The sequence below is a fragment of the Camellia sinensis genome, chromosome 15 (genome assembly GCF_055761805.1).
Source record: "Camellia sinensis isolate YWXY chromosome 15, ASM5576180v1, whole genome shotgun sequence".
Lineage (NCBI taxonomy): Eukaryota > Viridiplantae > Streptophyta > Magnoliopsida > Ericales > Theaceae > Camellia > Camellia sinensis.
Window position 1 is genome coordinate 98,670,428 of NC_138975.1, and position 7,193 is coordinate 98,677,620.

The 7,193-nt window shown below is 37.8% G+C and overlaps 1 pseudogene; it reads left to right on the forward strand.

Annotated features, from left to right (window-relative positions):
• The window catches only part of LOC145813149 (inactive leucine-rich repeat receptor-like serine/threonine-protein kinase At1g60630), a 65,502-nt pseudogene extending 58,534 nt beyond the window's left edge, over positions 1 to 6,968 (forward strand).
• The last annotated feature ends 225 nt before the right edge of the window (positions 6,969 to 7,193 follow it).

Sequence of the window (7,193 nt, forward strand, 5' to 3'; positions counted from 1 at the left end):
CTAAATCAAAGCAAGTAATGCATGCTATACACTCACACCCTTAAGGCCAACAAGCCAAAAATGAAAAGGGGCTATACAATGCATGCCAAAGTCGACCCAAAAAACTAAGGACAGACCTTAATCATGGCAAAATAAACATGAAAGCTTCACAAAGCCAAGCTTAAAACATGCTAGAACAACGGTTTACAACCTAAGGCATGTTAAGGCAACAAAATGGCATTACAAGGCATGTATGCTAAGCAAGCATGGTGTACCAAAACCAACTTAAAACAATGCTATTTCATGGAAAAATAAGCATAAATAACAGCTAAGGCATGGTCAACAAGAGCCTAAGCTAGGTGCTCCCTCAAGAGGCAAAAATGGTCCTTTTCAAGGACAACAAGGAGAGGGGGTGGCCCTCTCCTTCTTGGGACCTCAAGGCACCATCCTTACCACTGAAATCCCTCAAGATTTCGGTGGTGAGGAGGCCCAAACACCAAAGTCCCGGAGCTCACACAAAATAGCACAAAACAAGGGCCAAACAAGGCTTAAGAGGGGTCAAAAAACTCCAAAGATTAAAACACTCTTAACAAACTATTTAGAGGCCTTAAAAAAAGAACTTTTATGTATTATATGCAAAGCCAAAAAATAGGTGCAAGATAGGTAAAAGTAGTGTGCAAAAATGGGGTAAAAATGGGCTAGTTTCTTACCCTTGAAGTCCTCCTTCACAAATGATGATCTTGTTGCCTCCTTGAGCTCAAATCTAGTCAAGAACACCAAGGACAACCCTATGGTCCCTCAACAACCAAGAGAAGGTGTAACACTATGTGTTTGTGTGCAATAGTATGGACAAACACACACTAGACACACACAAGAGAGTGATATAAAGATAGGAAATATGTATCAACCCTAACCCTAATCCAGAACTCCCTCTGAAATTTTTGTAACCCTAATGCCAAGAGAGGAAGCCTCTTCTTATAGGCAACTCCCTCGTGTAAGGCTTCCAAAACAAGCCATCCAAGGGGGAAATCCCTCCATACACATGTATGGAGGAGAACAGAGTGGGTGCCAGCTATCACAGCTGGCACAAAATATCTACTAAAAGTAGATGAACAGTGATCGGCCATTCAAAATTGCCATTTTGGCAAAATAAATGGCCGACCGGCAACAAAGAGTGCCGACCGGCAATATACATTGCCGATGGCATAAAATCACTGGCCGGTGGCCTCGAGCCATGGCCGGTGATGTGTGGGGATGCCTCACAAGGTATTCCCTGCCCCTTCAAGGCAAAACACAAGTGTTTGGTGCAAAACCAAACACAAAACAGTCGAGTCGAGAGGTCCTGAGGCAAGGCGCGTAGCCGAGACCTCCGAGAACTCAAGACGAACACGAACATGGATGATCACCAAGTGTTCGAGCGGTGACATCCAAGTCTTGAGGACGGTCAAAAATGGAGTGTCTACACACCGTATTAGGGTTCTTTTCCAAGCCGGAACACCAGCCCTTCCCGAAAGTTGAGGACCAACAACCCATACACAGCCTCATCCGAGAGTACTTCCTGGGAGTCCTCGGTGACGAGAGTTATACATGCTTACGCCGGTGCAAGCTGCCTGGTCGCTTGTTATTCATTGATTCTGTGATAATAATGCCCTTCCACTGGGGCATAGGGCTAAGCGTCGTTTGGAGTTTGTTCGGGTCTTACATGAGTATCAACATAGCTATCAGGTCCCGCTTGAGCACATCATCTGGATACATATGCGCAAATTTCTACGAGAGGCAGTTCGGCCTCAACTTATGCAGAATCTGACTTGGCTCCTGCCATTTGCCAACATGCTCACACTTGTCTTCGAGCTGAACGGCCTCTCCATTGCTTCAAATGAGGAGATTGATCAAGCTTATCCAACTTTCGGCCAGCGGGAATGGCAGCATAACATATCTTGCTTTCCGCAGCAGGTTGGTGCCCTGGATAATGAGGCCCCAGACCCCATCCACGACCACCCACCTCATCCTGCCTCTCTTGTGCCTTCCCAAGGGGACCCACTCTACATGACTCGCGAGAAGTACTTACAGCTTCAGCACTCTATGGATCAGGTCCATAGTACTCTTCGTGATTACCACCAGAGTCTCATGGGGTTGCACACTGATTTTTAGGCACATCGAGACTATTCTCAGGCGGCCTTCGACCAGCTACAAACCCGCCAGCTCGGCATCCAGCAGTCAGTTGCATCACTACAAACTGATTTTTATATTTATTGAGAGTCGAGCTAGCAGCGCCATGATCATCTCGGCCAATAGGTTCAGGATGAAGCCTTTGAGACGCGATCTTTGATGCACGCCTTGTTTGCCTAGCATTTCCCGCCACCACTGCCACCGGATTCTCCGTAGTACCCGCCTGTATATTGCTTTATCTCTTTTATTTGATTTTTATTTTTATTTCCTTTTAGTTCTTTCTTCTTTTCATTAAAAAAAACAAAAAAATAAAAAACAAAGAAAAAAAACAATGTGCAGTGTGTGTGTTACTATATGCCTACCTGGATATACACCTAAAATCTCTGGTAATCTTCTCTCATTTATCTTTACGTTTCCGTTGAGGACCATGTCATATTTAAGTTGGGGGATGAGGGTTGTATTTTCTTTTGTGCATTTCTATTTGGCTCAATCATTCATACTTATCCCTGTGTCACTTAATTGCATTACTTCACATGATGTGACTTGTTGATAGTAGGGTGATGATATTTGTATATGTTAATTGGGGAGCATAGTAGACTTGTATGAAAATGATTTATTGGGTAGATACTTGCATATGATGTTTGCACTGGGAGAGTTGTTTGCGTTTGTGGTATTAGTACACTTGTCATAAGTATGCTTTAATTCACATGAACACACTCTCATAGCGGTGACCTTTTTATTATAATCCCTGGTGTACATCATTGATAATAGCCAGGGTTGCAGAAAAGAATAAATAATGAGCCAAGATTCTCTTAAAAAAAATTAAAAAAAAAATTAAAAAAAAAACAAAAAAAAACACTTGACTTGTTTGGGTTCGTAGCCTTTTTAACTCGAGTTATTAAGCCCGTAGGGGTGTCTCTACACCTAGTGCCCTAAAACCATCTGGTTTGGGAGTCATTGGCCCAATATTTGCTACATGGGTTAAATAGAAAGCTTAAGGGACTTAGACATTGCACAGTTAAGGGAAAATAAGTAGAATGACTTGTTCGGATTCGTAGCCTTTTCAACTCGAGTTGTTAAGCCAGTAGGGGTGTCTCTACACCTAGTGCCCTAAAACCATCTATTTTGGGAGTCATTGGCCCAATACTTGCTACATGGGTTGATTAGAAAGCTTAATGGATCAAGGCATTGCACAATCATTTATAAATAAAATAAAATACTTTTGAGAATCTTGGCTGCAACAGGTTAGTTTTTTTTGTATATGTTGGGTGTTATTATGAGTTATACTGGGCTATTATAGTGGACAGTTAACTAATATGGAGATTGCCCTTTATACCAAGGGTACTGATGATTTGTCTACTAGCATGCATAAGTACAGAAGACTTTATTTTTGTATTAACTGAATTGTGGTTTTGACTCAATAGATTCCTTCATGCTTGTCCACTATGCCTTTAATGACTCATTATGTTTTAATATCACACTGTAGTGGCATATAAGTTGATTGTTAGGTGAAGTAGTGTGGTTAATTGTTGGGCATATATGAATATGTAAATATTTGTGGGTATTATTTTTGGAAACCCTCACGAGACTTTACTCGTCCACTTGGGGTAACTTTGCGGTTTAAAGGCTTATAGCATATGCTAAATGCAACTATTTTCCCACGAAAGAGGAAATAGTTAGATTTTGTTTAATTTAATTTAATTTTTATTGCTTGCTTGAGGACTAGCAAGTTGTAAGTTGGAGAATGTGATTAAGGCCGAATTGCACATCATTGAGACCGTTCATTAGGATCCCTTAACTTCACTTGCTTGTCAAACTGTATACTTTATGTGTGTTAAATGTCAATCAGGTTGTACATAGTCGGAACATAAAATGGGCAAAAAGACAGAATTTGGAGAGAGTTGACCTTCCCGTACGTGCGCTGACTTTTTTTCGCACATGCGTTGACTTTTTCTGGGAAAATGTGCCTGATGTTTTAAACCTGTTGGAAAGGCATCAAAAGTATAAATAGGCAAGAAAAAGGCTGGATTAGGGTTCTGAAATTGTTTTGAAAAGAGAAGGAGGCTAGGGTTTGGAAAGCAAGGAACTTGAAACTTCAAGCATGTCTCCCATAGTGGTTGCTTCTCCATCTACCTCCTTCCACTCCTCCATGAGTGGCTAGTCTCCTTTTCTAGGGTTTTGATGAAACCCTAGCCATGTAATTAGTTTTCTTTTTTATTTTCAATTATGTAAAGGTTTGAACAATTGTATGGTGTTTTAGAAGTTTCTTATATATAATATTCATTATCTCTTCAAGTATTCGGTTTTCTGTGATTGTTGAATGTCTTCCATACATGAGTTTTCTATTTTTTCACATTCAATGTATGAAATGAATCATACTACGAGGGACGAGTCGTGACACTGCCCTAATTTAGAGTGAACGATTCGTACTACTTGAGATGGTTCGTGCTCATACATTGAACGAGATGATTTTCTTGTTAAATGCTTTGAACTTGTAGTTGCGAAGCATTAATCCGTTCGAACCATAACATAATTGTTGTCAATTGGAAACCCTATTTACGTGACTAATGGTGGACTCTTTGCCCTAGGTTTTTTCCCAATTCAGTAAATCCAATTTTATTTATAATTGATAATTTAATTATTTAGTATAATTTATTTGTTATTAAATTAGGTTATGATCAATCAATCTTTTCATCAAAATTAATTTAGAAATTTAATAATTAAATTAGTTTAATTTCACAATTGTCCCTGTGGATCAATACCTGGACTTGCCATTATTCTAAAAGAATTTGGTGTAATTTGGTGTTTATTTTTGGTGTGTTCAACGACCCATCAGTTTAATTGTTGCGGTCATTATTGCTGTGAAATTTCTCAAGAAAAATTTACCCAAAGGTGAGAAGACAAATGTGAAGAAAGGAGTAGTAGTAGATAGTTGGACAGACAAGAGTAGTGGTACATCGAGTGAGTTCAAGAACAGGTCAGAGTATTCAATAACATCGGGTGAAAGTGGAAAGGTTTGTCTTCGCTAGTAGTAATTGCCAGCGCAGTGATGAATGGGTTGGAATTTGAGGATTTGCTCCAAGCTCCCGCGGAATTGGTTGGGAAAGGGAAGAATGGAAGCCTATACAAGGTTATAGTCAATGACGAGGTGACGTTGGTTGTGAAAAGGATTAAGGATTGGGGGATGACAAGGGCAGATTTTGAGAAGAGGATGGAGAGGATAGACCAAGTGAAACATCCGAATGTGATGCCGGTTGTGGCCTATTACTGTTCTAAGCAAGAGAAGCTTTTGGTTTATGAATTCCAGCATAATGGCAGCCTCTTCCAGCTTCTTCATGGAAAATTTCATTAATTTTTTATTATTTCTCTTCCTAAGGTTAGCCTGGTAGCATATTTGATTCCATGACCTAAGCATTATTGTAGATAAGGAAAATAGGAATAGATAGTATACATTGAAAACCTATGAAGTACAAATAGGATGTATGAGTATTATATGATACAGATATGACGATATAAAAAAATCTTAATAAATATATAAAAAGATATAGATACATTCACGAAAAAATAAAAGTATAACTTTTAGTATTGTATTACAAACAATTTAAATGGAATTAGGTATTAGTTTAAAAGATAGTACTAGTAGCCAGTTTTTTTTTTTTTTTAATAATTTTTTTTTATTAAAGTAGGTCTAATAAAAATTCAATTTCAATATTAAGTCTAAACTGTTGTTGTTGTACTTTTCCCTTTTTTTAACACTTATTAATTGTTACATAGAAAAAAAAAAATGGTGTACACAAGTTTATTTGCTTGTCTGATTGTTGAAATTCAATTTTAGTATCATTATATATTTTCCTACTTATATTTACTTTCTATAAAATATGGATGTAGTTATGTATATGAGACATCACTATGACACATCAACAATATGTCAATTTAATACATTGCGAAAAAGGGGCAAGAAATAAATGAAATATGGAAAATTATTATTACATTCTCAATTTAATAATAATTCAATTACTTGATCTAGAGTATTGAAAAGTATATGATCTATACCTCCCGAAATTAAAAAAAATAAATTTCAAGTATTGGATCTATATCTATGAGTGCCTGAGAAGGATCAATATCCACAATAGATATGATAGAGATACGGCTTTCTTTTAGAAGTATCTTTACTTCATAGTTGACAACAGAAAATAACAATACTAAATCTTTCGACTCATTGTTGTTAATTTCATAATCTCAAAATGGCCAATTATTCGATTGGGGAAGCATAATAAATGTTGCAGCTAGCATTGCTCAAGCTTTGGCTTTCATACATGAGGAGCTTCGCGATGATAGAGTTGCACATGGGAACCTAAAATCCTCCAACATATTTCTCAACAAAGATATGGATCCATATATCAGTGAATATGGACTAATGGTGGTGGAAAGTCATCAAAACGAATCAATCCTATCCCAATCCAATAGTTTCAAAAACAACAATCCTTTTAAAACTCGCGCATACAGTACTTTCAAGGTAGACATTTTATGGCTTTGGTGTGATTCTACTTAAGCGTCTAACTGGGATGCTTGTCTAGAATAGCGAGATTGATTTGACTAGATGGGTCCACTCAGTGGTCAAAGAAGAGTGGACTGCCGAAGTTTTTGACAAGACCCTCATTTCGGAAGGTGCCAATGAGGAGAGAACGGTGAACATGTTGTAGGTAGCATTGAAGTGACTAAATCCATCACCAAATACTAGGCCAAACATCAATCAAGTTGCTATAATGATAAGTTCTATAAAAGAAGAAGAAGATAAATCTTTATGCTCTGAAACTTGATAAAATGATTCAAACACATGTTTGTGATAGTTATATTTGGAAAACAAACACTTTCTTTGATGGTCCTTGAAATATATTTACATCTAGCCATAGTGTTATTGAGGTTTTACCATTTAATCTGTATGGATGAAATTTTTTCTCCTAATTTAATAAGTGAGATGATTGTATTTTTGTGGTATATCAACTCCGCCATCTCTACACGTCTTTGTTCAACATAATATATTA